Source organism: Furipterus horrens, unplaced genomic scaffold, assembly GCF_987537825.1.
Source record: "Furipterus horrens unplaced genomic scaffold, mFurHor1.1.pri manual_scaffold_2, whole genome shotgun sequence".
NCBI lineage: Eukaryota > Metazoa > Chordata > Mammalia > Chiroptera > Furipteridae > Furipterus > Furipterus horrens.
In genome coordinates this window covers 131,087,787-131,113,681 of record NW_028327172.1, presented here as the reverse complement: position 1 = coordinate 131,113,681, position 25,895 = coordinate 131,087,787, and the positions used below count along the sequence as shown (strand labels likewise).

General features: G+C 37.9%; 1 pseudogene; it reads right to left on the bottom strand.

The window, feature by feature from the left end:
- Positions 1-1,282: 1,282 nt before the first annotated feature.
- LOC150019497 (E3 SUMO-protein ligase KIAA1586 pseudogene) lies at positions 1,283-2,680 on the bottom strand (annotated as a pseudogene).
- Positions 2,681-25,895: the final 23,215 nt, after the last annotated feature.

The window sequence follows — 25,895 nt, the reverse complement described above, 5'->3', positions numbered from 1 at the left end:
TCAAGGAAAATCACAATGCTCAGTGGTAGAATATAAACTAGTGCAACTAACTACCTTTAAAGTTTATTTTCATTTAAAGTTTGTTTTCATTTGAAAGTTAAACTAGGTCTGTGACATCAACAAAGATGCTTAATTTACAGGTAAGAAGAATGTTAAATGCCTTGCAACTGGATGTCTTCCTAATAAGACAGTCTCAGAGATTTAGAGACTGGTTTGTGGGTTATATTGAGTAAGTTAACATGTGTGTTCTGTTTTCATAGGACATAAACCTACGATCTCATTACCTGAGTGATTGTCTGTACATATAGGCCTCACTTAATCCTGTCTGCATCGCTGCCTCCTGAGACTCAATGGTTTGGCTGAACTAAGTGGCTGGGCTGGTGAAGTATGGGGTGGTCTGTGGGCTTCACTTTAAAACTGGTTCTCTTTTCTATCCTAATGGCTTGGACAGAAAGGGCCCAGAGGTCTGAGAGGGGGGAAACCTAAAATAGTCCTCTCAGCCCAAATTAAGTATAATGGGCAAAAGGGCTTTGGACAAGTGTGACGTGCCTTGAATACCTTCCTCCAAAGAAGCCTTTTTTTTCCCCCTAATATGTGACATTGAAAAATTAATCCCTGCCTTTTATTATCTAGTGGTTATGGATTGAATGATGCCTTTTAATCTTGTTGCCAAATCTGTTGCTCCCAGAGTGCAACAAGGGATGTTAAATCAAGCATGCTGTTATCCGGGGACAGCCAGCTGACCTGGAGTCTGGAAAATTCTTCCCCATGTGGGAAGGTCACCCTCCCTTCCACACCCTCACGCTTATTAGGGATTTCTGGACCCAAGGGTAGGTAGGACGATGACCAAGTGCAGCTTGAAGCAGCTAGAGGAGCACGAGACCTTCGCCTATTGTCCTTTATAAGATTATAAAGGGTCTTAAGTCTGAGAGGGGGAAATTGTTACAGAGCCAGGGTCCCCTCCAAAAATAAATAAATTAATTAATTAAAAATTTAAAAATTTTAAAAAGAAGTAAAAATTGGTAGTCACAGAACAGTCATGGGGATGTAAAGTACAGTATAGGAAACAGAGTAGCCAAAGAACTTATATGCATGACCCATGGACATGAACAATGTGTAGGAATTGCCTGAGGGAGTAGGGGGTGCTGGGTGGAGGGGAGCAATTGAGACAACTGTAAGTGCATAATCAATAAAATAAAATTTTTAAAAAGTTTAACATCTGAATTTCAAAAAAGTTTACATTAAAAATTGTATAGCACATAATGTGCATATGATAAAGCATTCATAATACTCTTTTTTGTAGGTTCCATATTGCCAGCTAATTCTCATAGAGGTCTTTTGTTGATTTTTTGCCCAACACTTATATCTGTGGCCAACCTATGGTTGCAATTTGACCAGTATTTTACAAATGATGTTACATCCCAATCTGCTAACTCTTTCCCCAATAAATTTATTGTCATTAAATTTGCTATGTGACCTATTGTTAAACTACCTCTCACCCTTGTATAAATTATGTTCATTAAACTGAAACCCCTTTCAACTTCAGCACTATTGATTGCAACATGCTATCTTTTTAGCTTTTTATATAGTTGCAGGAATTGAAACATTGTTCAATTCTATATTATTATTTACAAATCCCTGAAAATCATTCAAATCAATTTTATATTTTAAAATTTCACATAAATGAAATAATTTGTTTTCACTAGTTATCCATGGTGAAGTTACTGCTTCATAAAGCCATGTAGAAGGTTGGAGCAAATCAAAATAATTAAAAATACACTTACAGCCCCTGGGTTCTGAGGCTCAGTGAATTGATCTTTGGCCTGTGAACCAAGTGTTGCTGGTTCGATTCCCAGTCAAAGCATATGACTAGGTTGCACATCAGGTCCCCAGTTGGGGGCGCGAGTGAGAGGCAACCACACAGTGGTGTTTCTCTCCCTCTCTTTCTCCTTTCCCCTCTCTCTAAAAATAAATAAACAAATAAATAAACAAATTATTTTTTAAAAATACACTCATCATGGTTTCTGACAGATAAAAGATGTAAGTTTATATGCTGAATTATATTTTTAAGTAACATATTCCTAGGAAAGGCATTAAATTTATTATTTTTGTTAAATGGAATATTTTAAAACTTACCTGACTTAATCCAAGCTCCAATCTGAGACTCATAATTTCCAGCACCAATTTTTAAAATTTCCAAAGCTCTTATGGTGCATTTGATTAATTTTTGTGCTTTCTGAATTTTAGTTTATCTTGACTCTGATGCAGTAAAAAGCAGTGAAAATTCAATACTATTAATCATTAAAGAAGGATCTTGCGAGAAATTAAGGTTAGCTAATCTCTTTGCCAAACCAGACTAAGAATGATAAAAATACATATATAATACAGGATATGTAGTCCATACAGCAGTAGCAGCTTGTAAACTACATGCTGCCCATCTTGGTCTCATTACCAGGCCAATTTTAACAATTTCAATTTCAAGGTCTTTGGTTACAGGTTCTAAAAACTTGTTTTAATTTTTACTAGATTGATAAATGGAATAAATTTTATCAAGAAGAAAAGATATTATTGATTTGTAGGGGTAGTTAGCATATTCAAGGTGACTGGGTCGGTACAGTAGGTGGTACAGGTGGGATATGATTCTGTGCCATTTCAAAATCCACTCTTGTTTAAAAGCCATATGACCTCTTTGATGATGATGATGACGACTCACCTTGAGTTGGGACATAGGACTTGAGAAAGACAATGCTATTGCTCCTGGTGCACAGGCCTGTATGTGGAATCTGACTGGAGCTTAGTTGGGGAAATCTGATGTCCCTCGGTGAGGCTCTTCTCCACACTCCCTGAGACATGTCTGGGCCTCCTCTCTTCCAGCATGGCCTATCTCTCACCTCAGTATCTTCAGCAGTGACCCCAGGTGTTGTTACTAATAAACTTGTGCAACTTATTCCTGCTCTGTCAGCTTGCTACTCCCTCTTTCCATTCTAGGAAATGACCTGATTTTGGCTTTTAAATCCTCAGTTGAAGAATTTTCAGGATGTAATCAGATAGACACTGTGAGCCACCAAATTGTGGGCTACTGTAAAACTACTGACAGGGTTAAATATTCCTAAATGAAAAACAAAATAAGATCTTGATTGAATACTCACAGAAATACTGCACAAATCAAATACTTATTGAGACAAATTTCCAAAAAGCTGCAGACACTAAGCCTTTCTCTCTCATCCCAGAAGCTCCCATCTACCCTGATTCACAACACAGAAGCAGACACATAGGAACCTCTTCATCTTCCGATGACAAACCCACCAGCATATGCTCTCACTGTCAGTTAAAAAGGGCACAATGTCATTGCTCCCATGAGAGGACAGGCATTTCTGCTGCTGGAAGAAAGTTCAGCTTCTCAGACACTTCATTCGTACAAGGGTTCCCTTCCTTGCTCTTGTCTCAATTTTATCCTCACTCCATAAGGGCCATTTGGGGATGTTGACAAGCCTGCTATAATGTGCACAGCCTAGTGCACAGCCTGCCATGGCCTACCCCTGTAGCTGTCACCCCACTCTTCTACTGCCCATTGGACAGAGACTTGAAAAAGTTTACGTGCTGCATTTCCACTGTCCTTTGCCCTCTAGACCCTGATGTATCAACCACTTGCCCTCACCTCCCACTTTCTCTTGGTCATGATGCCAATGGCCTCTAATTTCACTGAATGCTTATGATATCCATACTCATACCTCTTTTCAAAGAATTAGTCTTGATTCTCACCTGAGATAACAAATTTCTTATATGCTCTCCTATTTTTCTTATATACCCAGTCTCACACTTTTATATCCCCACATTATTTACCTTTATACTGTGCTTAAAATGAAGTCTAGTAAAAATAAAAATAAATATGAATAGTCTTTTTAAAAATATCACTTTCCCCTAGACATGCATAATTGTTTTGAGTATCATATAATAGCAATTTGGGGGAAATGACTTAAGGTATCAAAAGTCATTTGCCTTTTCCTATTGTTCCTAAATTCAGCAATGTCTACCTTCAGTGTGAAGTATTTGGGACAATCACACAGATCCAGCCTTATTTACCCAGGGTTCTCTGAAGGGTGGTCTTATCTGATCAGCTCCCTCGAGACACCTAATCTTAGGTATAGTTACTGCATTTTTAACTGTATTGTATTCCTGTCTTTAAAAATACATGAAGCTGCTTTTGCTATTAATTCGTGGTTGTATGAGGACAGCAGAAAAGATTAGTTGGGGTTTATAAATCCCAGATTATGCAATGGACTGTAAATTGTTTGCAATTATGTATTTCTGCATAATTAAAAAGTAAACATTGTGCCTCATAGTAGCAACACACGTTTTTTCCACTGCCATGCTGATTACCACCACGCTCAGGTGTGGTAACAGGAAGTGTGTGCATCTTACCTGCTGGTTCCTTGTCTTTTGTTGCACTTGCTCTGTGTCTTCTGGTCTTGTTTTGGGTCATTTTCACAGAATTATCCAATCCCTTTGTTTTACGGCCTTTATGGTGATTGCAGATGCTTCTCATTGTGGTGATTGCAGATGCTTCTCATTGATTTTCTGTCTATGGGTCTTTATATTTCAGATGAAACCAGAAGTGGGGGATGGGCTAAATATGCTTGAACATGTTTTTTTTTGTTTTGGTCCCACGCAATACTTGTTTTTAAAGTGCGACTTATTTGTTAACACTTAAATAGCAAGGCATTTTATCTAAAGTGAAAATTGCCAGTTTCTTTTAAACAACCAGGAAATCTAGGCCAGCATTTCCAGAGCAATAACTGACAGGTACCAAAAAGTACCTCTCCTCTTTCTAGAGGCATGGCATCCAGGCTTGCCCCCAAGACCACCGGCTATGATTCTACTTTTCAGTTTTCTCCTGGCATTTGAATCCATACATTTTGGCTCCTGCAAAGTTCTCTGTTCCAGTTCTGTTGTCCCATTGCTGAGCCTTGCTTTCCTGCACTTAGAACATCATAAACGATGGGCAGGCACAGGGTGCTCCTCCTGTCCCTCCAGCTCTGCTCCTACTTGTCCTACAAAGTGCTTCAGTCTGTGCCCCACATAATAGCTGCTTGTCTTGTCATTGTTAGCCGAGCATGGTGTCAGGTTCCCGCAGGAAGAAGGTTTATGCAGCCTGTCTTACCTTTGGGCACTCAGGTTGAGTGCTTCTGAGAATGTCTTTCCTTCTGGCAGGGGCTATTCCTGTGCTACACCAGCAGTATCCCCCGGGCACAGCCACCTAGGGTTTAGTGCTGAGCTAATTCATATGTTGTGTATGTCTGTGAGCTGGAAAAAAGGACATATTTACCCCAAATAAAATTACATGGTAGTCTCTTTTATGCTCTCTCTTTTCAAATTTGACTCCACAGGAGGTAAAGAAATGTAATATGTTTGTATTCAGAATACATTTTTACTCATTATGGCTTCCTGCTATTCATTTCTATACAAGTTTAGCCAGACATGTAAAAATAGTATATGTATCTACTCCTATTAATAAAAAATAACATTTTGAATTTTTCCTTTTGTAAAGGAAGGTTTCAATTCATTTTGGATGTGTCAAACATACCAACATTTTGAAGATATTAAAATAATAAATATCCCCACTTGCTTACTTAAATGGCATACACATTATAGAGTGTCTCTGAGCTGCAGAATTAAGAAATTCACATTTTCATCATTATAATAATATAATTCTACCAGGAAAAACACAAGCATTTTTGGTTTCTAAATATGGTTATTTAATTATGCATGGCTCAGAAGCCAGTTTTTATTAGGTTAAGCCCTGATGGCTGATTAAAGTCAGTAACTACCGTTCTTTAAGATTTTTCTTAAATTCTGGCAGATGTGAGAGTAGAGTGTTTAAATGCTTAAATTCCCTGATAAGAAAGAATTATAGGCTATTTTAATATATCAGCAAGCAAGGCTGTGACTATGTAGCCTTTAGACTGTCAAATCCCTGTGAGAAAGCATGGCCACACTTGGTCATAAATCCTGCTACTGTGATGATGTCAATCTGCCTTTTCATTAATAACTCAGTAAAGAGCATGCTTCTTCTGTAAACATTTGGGATGGATTTCACAGAATATCAGGTTGACTCAAGAGAAATGTTGTAAGAAGACCAAATAGCACACACTAATTCCTCTTCTTGCATCAAAAAAGGTAAATTCTAATCATTGAATTGGCTGTCCTCCTGTGCTTTCAAGTGAATCCCTGTTCTGGAGGAATCCTCTCAGCCAAGGGCATGAAATAGGACTAAAAGAACCCATAAAAAATATTCATCTCTAAGTGTGTTTTCATCCCCTCATCCTTAGTTTGTAATTATTCAATAAAATCAAATGAGTTGTACTTTCAAAACAAAGTAAAAGGATTTTTCTCCATTCTGGAGGCGCATTCAGGTAGGACTCAGAGCAGCAAACTCTCTAGTGTGACTGTGAATTCCAGCAGGAGCTGGGCCCCTCAGTAGAAACTTGCAGAATCTACAGAAATGTATTTTTGCTCTAAGTTTATGAAGCAGTTACATGACTCACTTTATGACTCATCATTACTATTTATTGAATTTTTACTCTCAGAATAGTGCCTCATGCTCTCCACATACAAGCTGCTGAAGGCTTCTGGAATCTAGGTATTATTCCAGTCAGTTTTCAGATGCAGAGGCTGGGGATTGGTGAAGCCATGTAGCTTGTCTACAAGGCACATGTTCTGGGTTTCAAGACCAGTGTTGTCAGTCATTATGCTCATTGCAATTAGCTCAACCACAAAAAAAAAAAAAAAGTCTAAGACTGATCATTCAGGGGTCTTACAAGAGCTATTATAACCATCTCTAGAATCTCCATCACCAAAGTTTATCTCTGATCTAGTGGCAATCTTCTGCTCTCTTCTCCTTCTGCCATGAAAATGCATGTTCCCCAGCCAGAGTTGGAAATGTCAGAAACAGATGCATCTAATAAAAGTACTGTGTCCTGAATAATCCTGAGCAAGATTTTTTAAGTTATCTTTACTTTGTATGGTGGATTAAAAAATATGTCAAGTCTACAGGGAGGAGTTCATCATCTATGAGGGTCTCTGAGTTTGGAGGACTCCATAATAAGGTCCCTAATGGCCTCCTATGCACATAGAACCAGGTGTTTCAGCAGACTGCAAAGCCCCAGGAGCTGGGCAAACATCAGGTTTCCCATGCCCAGGTTCTGATGACAGTAACACTAGCACATTCCAGAAAGCAAAAATTAGAACCTAAAGCAACACACTCAAAGAACTGTGTCTTGCTATTGCTCCATATTTTCCTTGCACAGAAGTTGAGCGCAGAGTTTGTTGCTGCTCATCTGGGTCCAGCACTCTGTTCAGAGGCAATCATTTGGATTCTCTCTATTTTTGTATGTTAATATCTATTTGGGAATGCGATTGCAGTCTTTGTGCTCACACTGCCTTGAATGAAATACCTTAAAGATCTATTCCACAGTACAATATCACTCTCAGAAAGTGGCTGTTATGATGTTGCTTTCCAGATAGACTCAGGAGAAAGCACTTGCTGGAGGCACCTGCTGGAGAGTGTGCCTGAAAGCTGTGGCCTTCTGAGCATGGTGTCTCTGGTCAGGTAGGAGTGTACGGCAGGACAAGCCTTACTCATTGTCAGCAAGTCTGGGACATTGTATGTAAATTCAAATTCTGTCAATAGGTCACATTTTAAACAAACTTAAGGTCAACATTGGTCCTTTAAATTTATTGATTGATTGACTGAACATTTATTAAGCACTTCTAATGTACCAGCTAGGTATTCTTTCCAAGGTTCTGACAGCAAGTTTGAAAATTTATGTCAAAATCTTTAAATGTTCATACTGCTTGCCTAGTGCTCTTCCCAAATTTAGTTTAAGGAAATGTCAGAAATGCACCTTGAGAATGATTACAAGAATCACAGTATTGTTTAATTTAGAATAAAAATGTTATTTAAAAATAAATATCAGACACACACACACATTACCACTCCTTTTAATTGCTATCATATTAAAGGCAAATAATCGATTGGTTGAACTAGCAGGATCTGTTGAGAGCAGAGAATTTGTAATTCCTCTGCTCTTTCTAGCGATCTGAGAATGGAGCCATAGTTATGATTCTCCCTAGAAAAGAAAGAAATATCAACTCTATTGAGAATTATTTTTATGTTTCTTTAATTCTTGTGAAAATGTGAATAATTTTCTCAATGAGTGCTTGCTTCTTTCTTGACCATGTACATCTTTATTTCTAAGGAATCTCAAATTATTTTATTACAGCCTACCTCTCATTAAGAAGCAACTCCAATAACAATGAAATAAATGGATTTGTGTTTCAATATTGATGTATTCCTGATCTCACTTTGCTAATTTGACAAAAATAATAAGCAGTTTTCTTAAGAGATTTTGGTAAAGAGAAATGATAGAAATCTATTATATTCAAGACATTTTAGTGTTTGATTTTAGTGAGGTAAAGGGTAAGACTAAAGAAAGAAAGAAAAGAAAAATTTGAATTTCAACCACATTTTCTCTTTTCATATTACTAGAAGAACAAAATACTGTTTTGCAAAAATGTCAGTGCAAATCACATTTAATGAAATCCACTCTAACATTGACATATCTTGATTAAAAGGTAGATAGACAATTATCCTACCAAATATCTTCAAAACCCCTTTGAAAGGCCAATTTTTACTTTTTTAAAAAATAGAAACATTTATTCCGTGGGACAAAGATTGGAAACATTATCAGTCTTTATATATTAAAGTCTAGGCTTGGTATTAGTTTTAGTCAGAGCATATCAGACAGATTCCTGTTGCAAGGGCCTCTTCTTGACCCAGGATCCCAGCCTCTGAGGGGTCTCTGCCCCTAGCTCTGCACCCTCCTGCTCCTACTGGGAATCTGGAGACTTCAGTCCCAACCCTTGTTGCTGGGGAAATCACAGACCCACTCACTTGCCCCCATCCACTCTCCCTATGCTAGAGCAACCCTAAATTTTTTTCTTGGAAAACTTTGTTTTGTTTTATATGTTTAGGAAATCCCTCCCTGCTCTGACACACACACAGACACAAGCACACAGGCATACACATACAGATGGGCATACACACATGCACACACACGCACACACAGCTAACAACACCCAGGGAACTTCTCCAGCAGCAAAGGGAACTATTTTATTGGCTCCATGACTTGAAATTTGGAATTAGTTTCAATACAGAAATAATGTAATGCAAAGTCAGTTTGTTAAAATACTTGGGCAAACACCTCTTAGAGTCATCATAAGTACTATAGTGAATAGCTTGCTATTTTAATTGTGTCCAAACTACTTTCTTCCACATCAAAACACTTGGTGACAGAGTTAAGGTCTTGGCAACATGGTGGCCATTGATTTTGTTCTTTGCCAAGATAGGTCTCAATATTTGAGGATATGAGTCTTCTCTTTTTATTTTAGAGGCTCAGTTTTCTGAGAAATCTCACCTCTCATAAGAGATGAATAAGAAATAAGTGGGATATTAGCTCATGTCCCATTCAGATGGCCACAGCCATTGCTCACCTTATTCCAGCTTCATCTCAATGTACAAATGGGTGATGCAGCCAGGTAGCTTGGCCTCTCTGGCCCTCATTTTTTCAACCCAAAATAATAACAATATGGAAACATGCACAACAAGACTGGAATGGTGAAATGACACAACCTATAGAAAGGATTCTAAAAGCTAGAATGCCCCAAATGGAAGGAGGCAGTTCCATAAGGTGTTTCTTGTTTCTATGCCTCAGTATAGCTGTGCATATTTTCCCCAGTGCTTTACTATAAAACATCTCTCTTGTAATAAGATGCCCATGTTGAGCATTGTTTATAAATAAATCGAGTGTCATAGAAATACCAAGGTTGTATTTTAATTTGCTCTGGCAGACCCTCCTCTTTGGTTGGACTTCCATGTGTCTCCAGTAAGACACCTGGCTGACCTCAAAAAACCTTTTAGTACTTGCAGAGATGACTGTTAGCACTGACCTTAAAAGGTGATTACTATCATTTGATGAGAAGGTGGGCATGGCTGAATGCCCAGATATCTGAGACCAAGGCTGCCAGCTAGCTATTCAGTAACTGTTTTTTCCAGGGCAAGCTTCTCTTCAGGCACTGAACCCATCACAGAATAGTAGGGGATGATTGAGGAGGTTCCTAAGACTCCCTAAGATGGGGACCCCAACTATAGTTACATCCAAACCGAAGTCATTTGCTAAGGTCTCTGAGGGCGTGCAAAAAATTGCCAATAGCAAAGAGGGCTTCTCTCATGGGAAAGTCAAGAAGCAATGTGGGCACTACTGCCTGGCCATGATGAATTTCATGATGGGTTACCTCTCCAGCCCTCAGAGTATGTCACATCAGCGCTCTGAAGACTCAAGAGAAGCCTGCTCTCAAGAAAGTTCAAATGCATGTACTGTGGTTTATACTTCAAAACAATTAAAACATAAATGAGGAGGCAATTCGTAAAATTTTGTGTAATACTAATAATAGCCCGAACATATTGACTGCCTACCATGTGTCAAATCCTGATTGTGGTTAGTTCTTTGCAGATATGATCATTTACCATTACAAAAGTTCTATATGTGTTTCTTTTAACCTGCATTTTACAAATAAGAAAAGTGAGACTGAAGTTCTGAAAAATAAAGCAATCTGCCAGAAGATTCTAACTATGATGCTTAGGAGGTGTTCTTTTTAGGAAAAAATGGTAAGTTATTACTTGGATAAAAAGAGATCAAATTTACTACTTATCTGCTTACATGCTCCTTTTTGTTTATTATTTCCATGGAGATTTGAATTGTTTCCACAGAGGTTTTGATTGGAACAATTAGCAACCTTAAACCTTTCTCCCCTCCTGCAGGGTAGGGTGTGTCTCCTTATAACTGGGGACAGCCCCCTGAACTCACACCCATTCCCAGGCTCCAGAAGCCCAAGGAATAAGAAGTCAGAAGGAGGGCGATGGGGCAAAAGAAATACCAGGGCCTTCTTTCTTCCTTCTCACTGGCTTCCTGCTCTCTCTTACTTTCTCCCTTTTCCCTGCTTACCAAATATAGCTATCACTATAATTATCAAAAATTGGTAGAAGATTTCTAGTATCAATAATGCAATCCAGGTAAACTCACTCAATAAACGCAGTACTGTAGGTGTAAAATTCCTAAATAATAAAGGTTAATACAGTTTAAACCAGAATTTCTACTTCATTTCAAGAAAACCAGAAAACTGAGCAGGCAAAGAATTATATTTAAGGGCTTTTTTTCATCATAACATTGTTTATAAGAATTCAAAATATGAAAAGTGGCTTAAAACATCCCAAACCTGTCATCTTATGATCCAATATATTAGAAGTCCATCAAAGTTCTCACTGGGCTAAAATTAAGTGTCTGCAGGGCTATGTCCTTTCTGAAGGGTATGGGACAGAGTCTATATCCCTGACTTTTTCAGCCTCTAAAAATTACCACATTCCTTTGCTCTTGGCCCCTTTCTCTGTCTTCAAAACCAGTGAGATTACCTCTCTTTGTCCATCATTAGATTTATATATGGACACAGTTGGGAAAAGGTCTGTCTTTTTTTCTTTAGATGTAAAGACATAGGAAAGCATTCATTTGATATTAATGAATAAAAATGTCTATTGTAATAGAAATATATATAGTAGAGCTAGACTTTGAAAAAAAAGACTAGATGGATGTATACATAAAAATGACCAGTAATGTTTCTAAATTGTGGAAAATAGATGACTTATCTTTTCTCTATGATATTATTTATTAAACTTTTTAAAAAGACTGTGTCTTTTTTGAAAATTAAAAGATAGATAAATGATAGATAGATAGATAGATAGATAGATAGATGATAGATAGATGAGTAAGTGGATGGATGGATGGTAAGTTGATAATGGGTGCGTGAGGTGGATGGATGAATGAATGGGTAGATGATAAGTGATGATAGAGAGATAAATAAATGATTATTCTATAGATGATAAATAGATATATAGATGATAGATAGATATATAGATGAGAGATATATCTCTTTTCTCTCTCCCATCTATTTATTCTCCTTCTCTCCTTTCCTTCCTTCCTTCCTTTTTCCTTCTATCCAAATCCCTTTTATTGGGATAAAATCAAGAGCACAACCTACTCAAAAGGAAAAATAGTCAGTTAAACATGTTACGGATAATCTGTCCTCAGCTCTAGTCTGCTGCTCTGAGATAAACTGGAAGAGAAGAGTCTCCTTTGGTTGCCCTTGTGCCCATCTCTTGACAAAGGATCTCTTAACTGTCAGCACTCATGTGATTACCTTGACCTGACTTGTATGATCCAGGATATTCTCCCACTTTGAGGCCTTTAACTTAATCATATCTGTAGGTTCCAGGGTTTAGGAAGTGGACATTTTGGGCTTGAGGTATCATTTTGCCTACCAGAAAGACATTATCTTTTATTAAGTGAGTTTACCTTGATTGCTCTATTGATACTTAAAATTAACTCTACCACATGGTTTTGTGATTCCTATGCTTTTTCTTTGTTTTTTCAATAGTAGGTCTCCTTTTCCTAGTTGGCATTAAATTGATTAAATTAATTCTCTTTCTCCTACAGTTCAATTAATTCAGCAGTTATGCTTCAATCTTTAACTTGTTTTCCTTTATTTTTTCTAGAAGCCTAAAGTTAGTTTCTCCACTTAAAAAAAAAAAAAAACCACAATGTGTTTTAACTTATCTCCAAATCTCACAAATCTCACTTGTCCCATCTTTATGTTATTATTATCTCAAATTTATTTAGAACTTGTTTTTCTAACACAGGTCATTGTTATTATCATCATCATTTATTTCTCAATAAAAGCACAAATCCAACTACATTTATTCATGATTTACTGCTCATTATTAGTTACTCTATCATATTTTTTAATTCTGCATTGCTTTTTCCTTACTGAAGGATATGCTTTATTATTTTCATTCATGAAAAACTATAAGTAGTAAACTATCTTATCATTGAATGTCTGAAAATGTTTTGATTTCACTACAGAATTCCAAGTTTCCAGTTATTTTTTTCTTCATTCCTGGAAATATATGTTTGTCCTGTAGCATTTGCATCCTTTATTACTGATAAGAAATCAAGGAAGAAATATTTCATTGTTTTTATATTTTTGGTAGGTAATCTTTCTTTTTTTCCCTAATATATTCTACAACATATTCTCTAAGCTTTGTAAGCTCTTAATGACTACCAGTGCAAATTTTATAGTTTCATAAGTGCTGAGTGCTTGATATGTTGTTTTTGTTTGAATTCTCATGAGTTTCTTCAATCCTGAAAAATTGTAAGTTATTACCCATTCAAGTATTGTCCCCACACTTATTTTCTGTTTTCTTCAATTAAAACTTCTCAATTCATATTTAATATTATGTGAATTTCCCACATTTTTATCTCTTTGACCTGCATTCTGGGTTACATTCCCAGTGTGTCCAGCTGACTGTTCTTCATATCTATTGAATTTTAAAAACAAAAACATTATAACATTAAGTTCAGAATTTACACATGATTCTTTTTCATTGTTTGTACTTCTTGGTACTGTTTTATGAAAGTTTTGTGTATACTTGTGTGAATTTCTTTTTCAGATTGCTCAATTATCTCTTTACTCCAGATAACCTGCTAATTAGTCAATTAATTCTGTTACTCTGTTCCTGTTCAGGATGCGATCTTGTGTGAATATACTCTCTCACACTAGAGACTTTCCTTCCCAGGCAAGCGTGATGTTTTCAACCTACTGGGATTATGGCCCTGAGTCAATTCTTTTAGCAGCTCAGGTCTTCAGCATGCACCGAGGCTGTGTTTCCAAATTCCATGTTCATTCCTAAATGCGTCTGCTTCTGCCTACCTCCAAAACCATATGTTTTGAGCCACAGCCTCAGATGGTTGTGCACAGATACTTCAGCTTCTATCACAGGCAAGGATTAAGGTCTCAACCACCAACAACTGCCCAGAAGTTCAATTCAGCTCCTCACCAGACCTGGGAATTCTCTGAAGGAATTGACCGTGTCTCTTCTTCCCAAATATGGTTCCATTTTTCCCTGAGTCATGAGCCATGCAACATGCATCTCGGTTTCTGCTCCACAGACATTGTTCTCTCATTTTCAGTATAGCTATGTCTTTCTAAGAATTACCTGCCATTGTTGTGTATATAGTCTCTAAATAGCATATATTTTATAATTACAGAAAGTTATAAAAAGATATTAAGGTATATTAAATTAAGTAAAAACAAACAAAAGAAGTAATATATTACAATAGTAATAAAAATTAACATTTATTAAGCAGTTAATGTGTTGAGCTATTTCCTAAGTACTTTATATAAATTAATTTATTCAATTCTTTTGATGATCTCTTGAATTATGTACTAATATTATCTCCATTTTACATATAAGAAAATGAAGTGGGGAGTTGATGTAACCTGCTTAGCAATGCATAGCAATAAAGTGGCACTTTGTCTTCTTACCACAATATTATACTGTTTCCTACTGGTCACAAATGCGTGCAAGGTGGCAAACAGTATGTGCAAAGAAATTCATTCTAGGTAGTGGGGATATAAGTTTGTTTTATTTTCTTATTTTAGTTTCTCTGAATTTTTAAAATTTTCTACAGTAAACTTATAAGAATTTTATGAGAAAAAATAGTAATAAAATTTATTTTTAACAAGTATTTTGTTTTTCAGTAACATTTTTCACTGTAAGATAACATTTGCCAGAGATAAAAAGTCTGCCCAAGGCCAACTTACCTGCAGGATGAGTGAGAGGACTGACAATGGGGGTGGGGGTGCATTGCCTGGAGTTATAAAGGAAGGAGCAAGAGTGGAGGCCAACTTTTGATCTCCTTCCCTGTGAAGTTTAGAACTGGTCTTAACTACAGGCATAAATTCCTCCCAAACCCCTTCTGTCTTATAGGCTTGAATCAGCACACCTTCTCTCGTTTATGGTTAACTAACGATCCTTCTGTGTTTCTATAGCAATGGATGCTATTTGAAATGTAGAAAAAGGCCACTCCATATCCTCAGTAAATGCAATATTTCTTATTCTTGTGATACGTATGCTCATTAAAGTCCTTGTAAAAAAGCATAACCTCACATGTCTGCAGGGTGACATGAAAAGAAATGACAAAGAACATATGGCATAAAAAGCCACAAAGAAGTGTCAGTTGAGGGGTTGTGGGGAGGTGAGTCCTTGGACAGAAAGTGAGATGTCAAAGATGGCAACTCTCAGAAAGATCCTAGGTCCCTCGTGGCTAGTACAGGGGGGAGAAAGGCTACTCACACTTCACCTGCAGATCTGCCCCTTCCCTGGTGCTTTTCCAGGAGAGAGCAGAAAGAGGGTCTCTGGCCCAGGGGCAGCAATGGGAAGAGCAGAGAGTGAGAACCAGGAGCCAGGGTGGTGGGCCCTGTGAGCCGTGGAGGCAGGTCGATGATACCAAATGAACCACCAAGGTTCAAGGTCAGAAGGAAATCAGCCCCTCTGGCCTCCTTGGATGTTTTGCATACCTTTCGGCCCACCTGTGATTTACTACAGGATTTGTGGAGCCAAACAAGTCAGAGGAAAGGCTATGGGAGTCCTTGCAGAAAGAGTGCCAAACAATGATTTGCTTATGATCCTTCTGGAACTTCCAGAGCTGATGTATCTTTGCTCATTTATATTTGGAGAGCTTTGAATCAGAAGGGGTGGAAGAATTAGACACTCAGCCATAAGTTAGTGATAAATCATTGAATAAATTTGACCTTAGATTCATGGCAGTCTGTATAATTATGATACAGAGAGTGTGTTATTTATGAGGCATATTTTATATACATGACACTGCATATTTAAAACAATAATCATGTTATTGAGCTCACTCAGTTTTGCAACATCAACCAGTGATCTGTTTTCTTTCCCTCTGTGGTCCCTTTCTGTTGGCCCCCTACAAGGCTATTTAACAAATGCAACAAAAATTTTGTATCAAAAGTTAAACCTTCTGTTTATCTAAAATAAGCAATGGCATACATTGTTATCAGAAATAAAAGTAACTCCAAAATAATAATGCCAGTGCCTTCCTTTTTTAAATCCTATTCATCAGAGAGAAAGCTAGCATGTATTTCCCAAGACTTGACAAACAAAAGAAGAGTTTGTCCTTTCTTTTCCTAAGAAATTTTTTTGAACTTCTTTTCTTAATCAAAACATGTGGAATTCAGTGTCACGATCTTGATTTACATCAAACTTGACACAAATACATGAATTTTATGGCAGGAATTTGTGGATTGCATGGATGATGTGCCAAAAAAGAAGTGATGTTTCTGCTAAAAAGCAACAGGCTTCAGTAATTCTCGCTGGCAACTATCTGTCAAAAGGGAGAAGGAGAAATAAAATAAATGTAGAAATGTCACAAATTAATAAATCATAATATTAGCAACTCTAAGCATATGATGAGGTATAATTATGCTGCAACATGGGCTGCCAGAAAGACACATGAATTAAATATTTCAATTCATTGTCTTTCAAAAGTCCCTATTATTATTTTCAAAGGAGCTTTCCAATCTGTCAGGTTTATCTAAGACAACTCAGAAGTTGATTTTTATGCTGCTATAAATGGTTTTTATAGTTGCCATAAACTCAAAAATATAATATGCTAGATACTATACTAGCAAGGGTCCTAATTAAGGTGTTCCATGACAGACTAAATAAATGTCAGTTTCTATATCATTACTTTTTGCTTTCATTTTTCTCAAAGAAAAAGGGAGTTCACGTGACAATGCAATTATGTATATTTTCAAATATTGAAATGAAAATAAGGCTTAGCTGGATTTGACATATAACAAAAAAATTAATTCAGAGGCAATTAAAAGAAATCTCAATGTTACTTATAAAAATGACTTGAACAGAAAATGGAAAGTGAGTTGTCTGGAGGCATTTGAGTCACTATTTTTGTCTTTAATTTCTTGGCATTGACACTGAAGCTTTGCTAGATCATCACATGCAATGATAAATGGTGAGGCTATCTTGGAATCTACAGAAGGAATTTTATATTCTAAAGTATGATATGGACTTGATTATTTTTAAAAGAGTTTATAGTCAGTCTTATTTAGAGTCAGAAGATGTGGGCATTATAAATGTCTCCAGAAATCATGTTTTTTTTTTTCCATCTCTTCATGATGACCCAATTGGTGGTCAGTCAACCAGAATGTAAATATTTACAGTGATTAGAATTTTTGAAGGGTTCAATTCTTTATAATGTTCTTATTTATATTGATTCAATGAGTTTGCTTGTGTCTAGTCCTGACCCATGGTGGGCCATCGGGAGCAGCATGAAGGAGCCAAACTCTTCCACTTCAGCCCATCACATGGAGAAGACCCTCCCCTGGTGTCCTGGACCCCAACATTAGAATAAGTTGGGAAACCAAGCCAACTGCAGGTATGCTGGCACTGCTTGACTCCCGTTGTAAATCTGCTTCTCACTGTCAAGGGCTACAACAGACAGCAATGTGCACAATTGTGTTAACCCTGCCGCTGCTTGGCTAACACTCCAATTTACGCGTCACACTCTGCCGGTTTCACAGGCTCCCTCTCCACGCGGAGCTTGTCTCCAGCCAAGTCTGACTGTGGCCAGGTGCCCCCCTGCAGTCACTGCTTTGCGTGAATCTTTCCGCCTCACCGGCATTTTTCAGAGTTGAATGTCTGAGTGATCTTTAGCCCAGTGACATTAAAAGGAAAGAAAATAATTCATACGTGTTGGTCAAGTAGAATAAAAATGAGTGCAACTTTCTTTATTTTATTCCTCCCTCTACAAAGATAAACATCTCACCACATAGTTAATGATGTAGAAGACAAATGTGCTGAGTGGCTTCCAGCATTCATTTTATAAAGTGGATACCTGGACCTCCAGATGGACTGCACAGAATAAGAGTAACCACTGTCTGGGAATCAGGAAAATTAGGTTCCAGTCATAAGCCTTTTGCTATTAACTTCTGAATGACCCTGGCAGGTCACAGCATTTTCAAGTCTGGCTTCCCTTGTGGATAAAGTGACAGGGAGGCATTAAATGATTGCTCCTTTTCTTTCACTTACTTTACTCTGTTTTTCTGCTTCCTGGACATGGAGCATCCTATTAGCTGCTACGAGGTGGTAAAAATGGAAGAACTGACTGAGACTTGGTTGTGTTTACTGCTTAATGTTGCAAGGAAACATGCACAATCAGAAATATGGTGGAGGGGAAGAGAGTCTGGAGTGAGCTGACAGTTGTGCATTGGCCGCAGAGAAGTGACGACAAAATGAGACCCAGACAGAGCAGGCTGAGGTGGCAGGAGGACAGCAAGAAAAGCAGGATGAAAAATGAAGGCATTTCGCTCCAGAGACATGATGTGCTCCACTGACACCCCATAACCCCTTAACCATCATCATTCTAACCTTGGTATGGAGCACCAACCTTGCTATAAGTCACCAGAATTTGGAAACTAATTCATACAGGTTGGGGCTATTAACAGAAATCTGTGAACGATGTGGTGAGCAGACCGCTGAACCTCACAGCGGCAGGACCACGCGGGGCCAGCCCTGCAGGGAGCGGCCTTCTCCAGCTGTCCCTCACTCCTAGTTCCTCCCCAGATAGGGGGGAGCACTGGGGGACCCAGGAGGCCTCAGTGTACACAGCTCTGCTTTCCCTATTTTAAACATGCGCCTTCCCAGCTATTTTGTGCAACTTCTTCAAAATGTCACCATGTACAGGTAAATAATTAAGAAGCAATTTGTAATGTGTTGGACGGAGTTCTTCTATCACTTGAGGTGTCCTACTGCTGCCACTAAGCTGGACTTTGAAAGTGTGTATTCTTCTTCCTGTGCCATCCTACGCCATTGGATTTTCTTACTCATCAGATGGTTGTCACTTTGAGGAGCTGCGCAGGCTATCTTTCCTGCTGGCAGATGACTGAAAAGCACCTGAAAATTAGTGCAATTGACTTTGCATCGATTCATGTTTTTCCCCGTTTCCCTGAAAGGGTTCAGAACAGGTGTCCCCAAGATATTATCTCTTTGGCATGTGAATTATTTGGGACTGAAGGCAACTGAGACCATGCAGGCTCATGAGAAACTCTTATATCTCCCTTGGAGAACTTAAATGGAGGCCTTGCCCATAATAAGAGTTATCACCAGAAATAAATTTTATGATCTATAGGGAAGGACAAACTTCTAATCACTCTTCTTATCATCCTGCAATGACCTTCCTTCCCCTTAAGCCCAAACCAAGGTGCCTTACCTCATTCCTAGCTCAGAATATCAAATACACCTCATTTTCCCTTTCTGTCCATGAGCTTCTTGTGTTTGTGGGGTCTCTGACCTTCTCAGGTATGTGGGATTTCCAGGCATAAGCCTGTAATTAAATTTGGTCATGTTCTCTTGTTAATCTGTCTCATGTCTATTTGATTATTAGACCAGCTAGAACTTAGAATGATAGAGGAATGTTTCTTCCTTCCCCACAACCTGTGCTCCTGCTTATCTTCTGACCTCCTTCTGAGATGTCTACTCTTTGTCCTGGTGTTCCTTGTCACTTACTTCCCTGTGATTTGGCCCAAACTGATAAGCTTATCTTAAAGTTCCTTCTGAAGAGGCTATTCTTCTGGGGATTTGGGGGCACTTTTCCCCCTTGTACTCCTTTGGTACCATTCTAACATTACTTTTTTATGAGAGACGGACTAACTAAAGTCTCCCTAGTTCATTCTTATTTTTTTCTTCAAATGGTAATTGAATGCTTGGTGCCTATAAAGGAATCTGTGATAGCTAGAAACTATACAAAAATCATTTAAAACACCAGACTCTATCCTCAATAAACAGAAGATCTCATGTAATAAATACTCTACATAAAGATAGCTTGGTTAATGTTATATGGTAAATGAATTCACAAGATTCCCTAAAAGACCATCAATTTTCTCTAACTTTGATGCCTTTTATTTTTAACATTTTATACAGACTGAACTAACCAGTATTTTTTTTTATCAGACTACTTTTAACTGAGGGAAAAAAAAATAACATTGAAGGGTTTAAGGTTATGTCATTGAAGTGATAAAGCTGATTTAAAAAGAGAAATTTCAAATTTTTTTATGTTTTTTAGGATAAGTTTATAGTCCTCTGAGTGAATTTTGAAGAAAATTATACCAATCTATACATATAAGTTATTGTAAATTTAAAACAATACTTTAATCCATTTTAACATTATTATGTAGAAGAAGAGAAAGGAAGAGAGGAATAATGAATTGAAACCGGAAAAGCCAGTGTCTGTGCTGCCTGTCATCCACCAGACCCAATAAGAAGAGACACGGGTTGAATCTTTACGAGCACTTTATGGTCAGCAATCTGAGAAGACTGTCTTAAATTCCATTATACACATACCTTTTTCATAAGGAGAAGAAAAGTGTAGGTAAGGGGTTTGGAATTCAGGGAAAAGGTTAATCAGATAAAAACTGCAGCACTCTTTTAACTGTGTCCTGGGCAGTGGTCTTTGTGTCCTGGTCCTTGTGCTCTGGATGGTGGTCCTTGTGCCCTGGGCAGTGGTCTTTGTGTCCTGGTCCTTGTGACCTGGGCAGTGGTCTTTGTATCTTGGGCAGTGATCATCTTACCCGGGAGCACAATGGCTCAGACACCATCTTGATTGCTTGCAGCCTTCCTGAGGCACAGAGGTGGAACTGCTTATGGTCTCCTGGAATCGGGGTGGGTCATACCTTCAGTTCCTGAAACAACAGCTTTTTACTTACATTGATTACTAAGTTTATTAGCTGTTACGTGAAACTAAAATTTTCCAACATTTGTCTTCCATCAGAAAGAGAGAAACAGTTAAATGTCAAAATTAAGAAGTCGAAATATAATGGTGCTTCAGACAGAATATTTCATCATTTGCCTTGGAAATGTCTTTCAAACCTGATAATGCAACATTTTTGTTGTGTAAAGTGGCAGTTATTTTTTTCTATTCTCAGGACAATTATTTATTGAACTTCCACAGAATCATTCTTTGGTGATTCAATCAAATTAAGATTTAAGACTGATATCCAAAGGGTAATGTTCACTCATAGGAACCACAGCTTGAAACTGTCTTAGATTCATGGTGGCAGCAGACCTCTGCATTGTAAGTGCTTTTATAGAGTTAGAGAAACTTTGAGGGTAGAAGTTAAGTAGGGACTTTATATTCTCACTGGGGTGCTCTGACAACAGACATCTGTACCCAAATGCTGTGTTCTCGTGAAGGAGAGAAGCTGAATGCCTCCATGCAAGCAGGCCCTTCCAATGAGATTCAGACTTGCTGCAGGCATAAAACCCACAGGTTTGGTGCCCCAAGGCTGGCATCATCTTTGCATCATGTAGACCCAGTTTATTGATGGGGAGGTTGAGACCCCCACTGAGTCCAGCATTGTCCTGGTTACAATGAAGATGGACAAGAAGGAAATATGGAAATCTGGGTTATAAGTACCTTTCAAGCTAATTACAGAGATATGACATATACAAAATAAATAATAATGCAGAATAGTTGGTGAATAAGTGCTGATAGATGTAGTAGAGAAGTTACTAAGAAACCCAGGTGGGGTTCCTTGCCAGAGTTGTGATAGAAACCAGATGAAAGGAAGGGGTTGGACATAGATAGTCCTTGAGGATTAGTCAGGATTTGAGTAGACTGAGGGAGAGAAAAACAAGAAAAGCGGGTTGAGTAGCTCTGAGGATGAAGGAGCAAGGCCACAAACTGCAGGGCTTTAGCTGGAAATTGGATGCCTGGACAGAGACCCAATTGTGAAGGCTTTGATGACTAAACCAAGGAATTTGGAGATTTTCCATTAGCAGTTGAAAACTCTAAGAAATCATTCTTCAAAATTTTACAGGGGCTATTTTCTATTTATTTATTTGCCAATCTCACCACTGTTCATTCTTTTTTTCCCAAAATTTGTAACCTGGGAAAACAGGGTAGATGTGCTGTTTAAGAAAAAAGTAGTGATCTGGTCTCCTATGAGGAAAGAATGAGTTAGGAAAGAAACTAGATGTATCCAGACACACCAATGAGCTATGACCTCCTGTTAGGGTCAGAATCAAAGCAAAGGAGAACATTTTGAAAGGTGAGATGTTAGGGTTTGGAGGTATAAGAGAGAAAGAAAGAAGCAAGTGAATTCTGAGGTCTGATCTCAGAGAAATAACTTACTATAAATGGGAGAGAAGAAGATCAAAAAGAATCTTCCAGCCAACATATCTATCTTGTCTTGAAATCTAGTCCAGTAAGGCCCAATGGGAATATATGAGCCACATAGGCAATTTTAAATTTTCTAGTAGCCAAATTGAAGAAATAATAATAAAATAAAAAGAAATGCAAATTTTTGTTAATAGTATTATATTTAACCTAATATATAAAAAATGTCATTTAACATGTCAATATAAACAACTATTAATGAGATATCTTACATACCTTTCTTCATTTAAGATATTCTTTGAAATCCAATGTGCATTTCATACTGAAAACTCATCTTGTTACAGAGTGGGGGTCCCCAAAGTCCCCAGAGCCTGCAGGTTGGGGGTTGGGGGTAAAGGGCCCGCTTTCAAGATCCTTTTACACATCTGTGACTGGTAGCTAGTGTCTTAGTTATGCAAATGGATTTAGTTCTTCCAAGGCACCAAGAAGATGGGAGGGGTTTTGACCATAGAATGGTGAGGAAAAAGCATACAGGGCCTGCACAAGATTCTATGAATGGTCAGAACAAGTTACCACATCCACTGCATCATAGGTCATGCTCAGGGATTTAAAAATAAGTGGCAGCCACTTTTGCAGAGAGTAGAAGAGAACCACGCAATTTGCAGAGAAAAGAGAGAAGAGATCCTTGTGGCTTTGAAAGGGCAGAGAGAGAATCATGCGTGATCCAATGCAACACAGCACATGTTTTCCTGGATTGTTATACAGAGGCTGATAACATTGTACCCAGATCTTGAAGGAGAAAGCTGACAGATAAGGGATGGGGAACTTCTGGGCATGTTTTTGGTTCATAGCCTTTTGAAGAAAAAGGAAAGTGCTGGGTCCTGTGGGAGAACAGGGCTCTGAGCAGGAATGCTCATAGCCCTCCCCAGGTTGGAGTATTGTAAATAAAGACCTGTTTTCGTCAACACTGGTTGTTGGGTTTTACACCAAGGTTCCACAAGAAAGAACCCCCTTTTGCTCTGTAACAATCTGAGTTTAAGTGCTCAGAAGGCCCATGAGGCAAGTGGCCACCATCTTGGATAGTATGACCCTAGACTTAGATCTAATGGTGTTAGAAGTTTAACACCATTCCCAAGGGTACTAGCATTCACTTATCTTAAGTGTTTAAGGGTCAAATTATATAGATGGTACTGCTGCTACTCTTGGACTCTTGATTCATGAGAAGACTTGAGAACAATAAGCAATTCTAGAGCATTCTTCAGAAGATTGCTTGACTATAATTGGCCAAACTCATGACTACTCACTTGTTAAAAATTTTTTTGAGAGAAGATGCATATATGGAGAATTTCCTGAGGTATTGAGTATTAATCCTTCTGCCCACTCAGAGATCATCACTGAAGTCTTTAGGCTCAAATGTATCTTGAAACCTGTAGCTTGCAGCTGACTTCTAATTGTACAACACAGTATGTAAAACAAAAACTCAAACACAACAATGGTGTATCTTTGTGCAAAGTATGCTGTCTCCATGCTCCACACTCCACTGCCTGTGTCTAGGACCTCTACATATTTCCATGACCTGCCATCTCTGAAGGCATTTCTGCTTTAGGTGTTCCAAATGTACATCTACATAAAAGTCAGACTGGATGGGACAAAAACTTGGGTCCCAGCACTTCGGTTCACTGGTTGACCGACTTACATGGAATTGCTTTTTGCCTTTGAACCATCAGCCTGCATTATCACGCTCAATCTTAGTACATTGTTAGTATCAATTAATACATCTACCCTGACTCTTTCTGGAGCTGGGGGAGAGATTGTCCTTCTTCTTGGTATTGGAATAGCTGAGACTCTCCAGAGTGACCAGTTAGGAGACTGAATCATTTCCTTTTCTATCTACATCTTGCAAAACCAGCCAGAAAGCTGACAGCCAGATTCTTATCCCACTTCTGCCAATGAATAGATAGGGCATTAAGGCAGTACTTTCTATCTATCAATTGTCCATCTAGTTATCATCTGCCTCAATCTATCCATCCACATTTCTCTATGGCAGTACTTCCACTTCACCCTATTTATTTGTATCACTGGCAGCTTTCATATATTTCATGTACCTGATGCTGAGCCACAGATGATTGGCCCAGAGTTGACTACTTGACTCACAGCTGGGCCAATAAGTCTTTCCCAACAAGTTTTTGGACTTGGAACTCAGACCAGTGTCTCACCAATGGTTGAATATGTAATTATGATACTCAAGTAATAATAATAGTAACAGAACAATGTAAATAATATGATACTTAGAATAGCAACACAAGGGCCTCACAGTCTTAGTAATAGTAACACAAGGGCAATATAGCAACACTCAAGATTTGTCAGCAGCCACACTTCATGCCATACAAAGAATAAATCTAAGACACTAGGGGTGAAAAAAATGAGGGTGGGCAAAAGTCCAGATGACATTCAAGTCCCATGTTTGCTTGTTTCTAAAGCTTGGCTCAACAACAGTTCGTTGGTGTTTGGCTATTCAATTTTGTTTTGGACTTTGTGAGATACCCAATACCTTTTCCATTATCTTTTTTATTAAAGATAACTATCAGTGGAGAAGGTCTCTGACACTTACAACTTAAGAGCAACAACTAACATGCTAGTTTTAAAGACAACTTGGGAAACAAAGGGGGTACAAATATATTTATCAATATAATTGTTTGGAAAGTTTGTCAAGAGTAAAGCAGGAAAGACTCCAAATCTGCCATTATTTGTACCAATGTGTGCTACAGATGAACCATACAAATTGGAGAATTAAATTCAGTTCTCAAACATTAAGAAAGGTGCATAAATGACATTTCATAGATCATAAAGGAGTTGCAGATTTATTATTTCATCTTGTTTTCTCAGAAACTTGGTGACAAGGCATGAAGGATATGGTGCTCAATTTTGCAAATGGGTAGGTAGAGAGACATTAAGGCAGTTGATAATTCAGAATCAGTCCAACTCTCCTGAACATGAGTAACAGTGTCCAAGTCATGTCTGCAGGAAAGAGACAGCCAATGTTTTCAGAGAAAAAACAGCCAATCGACTAGGTGACTGAGGACTTATGTCAGAGCCTGGAAGTTTTTGCGAGGGCTTCATTCCTAAACCTGGAAAATAATTGATGAAATGGAAATATCTTTCTTAGAACCATGATGTTCTCTTTAGCAGATTGTTAGAGATCATCACTCAAAATGTCCAGGACAAACTAAGTACCAACACACCACTTGCTGTAGATGGACACACTAAAGGTCTTTAGAAAGAACTCAAAGATGAGGTTGTGATCACCAGACAAAATGTGTACTTTAAAAACCCGAATATCTGGTATCCAGAGAAATAATGGTTTGGTAATATGACCACAGTCCTGAAGAAAATGCTGTGAAAAAGCTCTGATAACTACAAATTGATAAATTTAATTTCTATCCATGTGAAACTGTTAAAAAAATACAAGTTAAGTTAATTGAGAAGAAATATGAACCCTAATTCATGGAATATCTAACATAACAAATCAAAAAATTGGGGGAAGCTTTATATAAGTATGAAATCAAAGGAAAAGACATAATTTCCTTTCATCTCTGTGTAATCTGCTTTGACCTTCAAATAAAAGCTTTCACTGTTGTATTCTCCACAGGACATACATCTTACTTTGTACATAGTAGATGCTTAGTAAATAATTTCTTTTTTAATTAAAGTTTTTATGGTAAATATTAT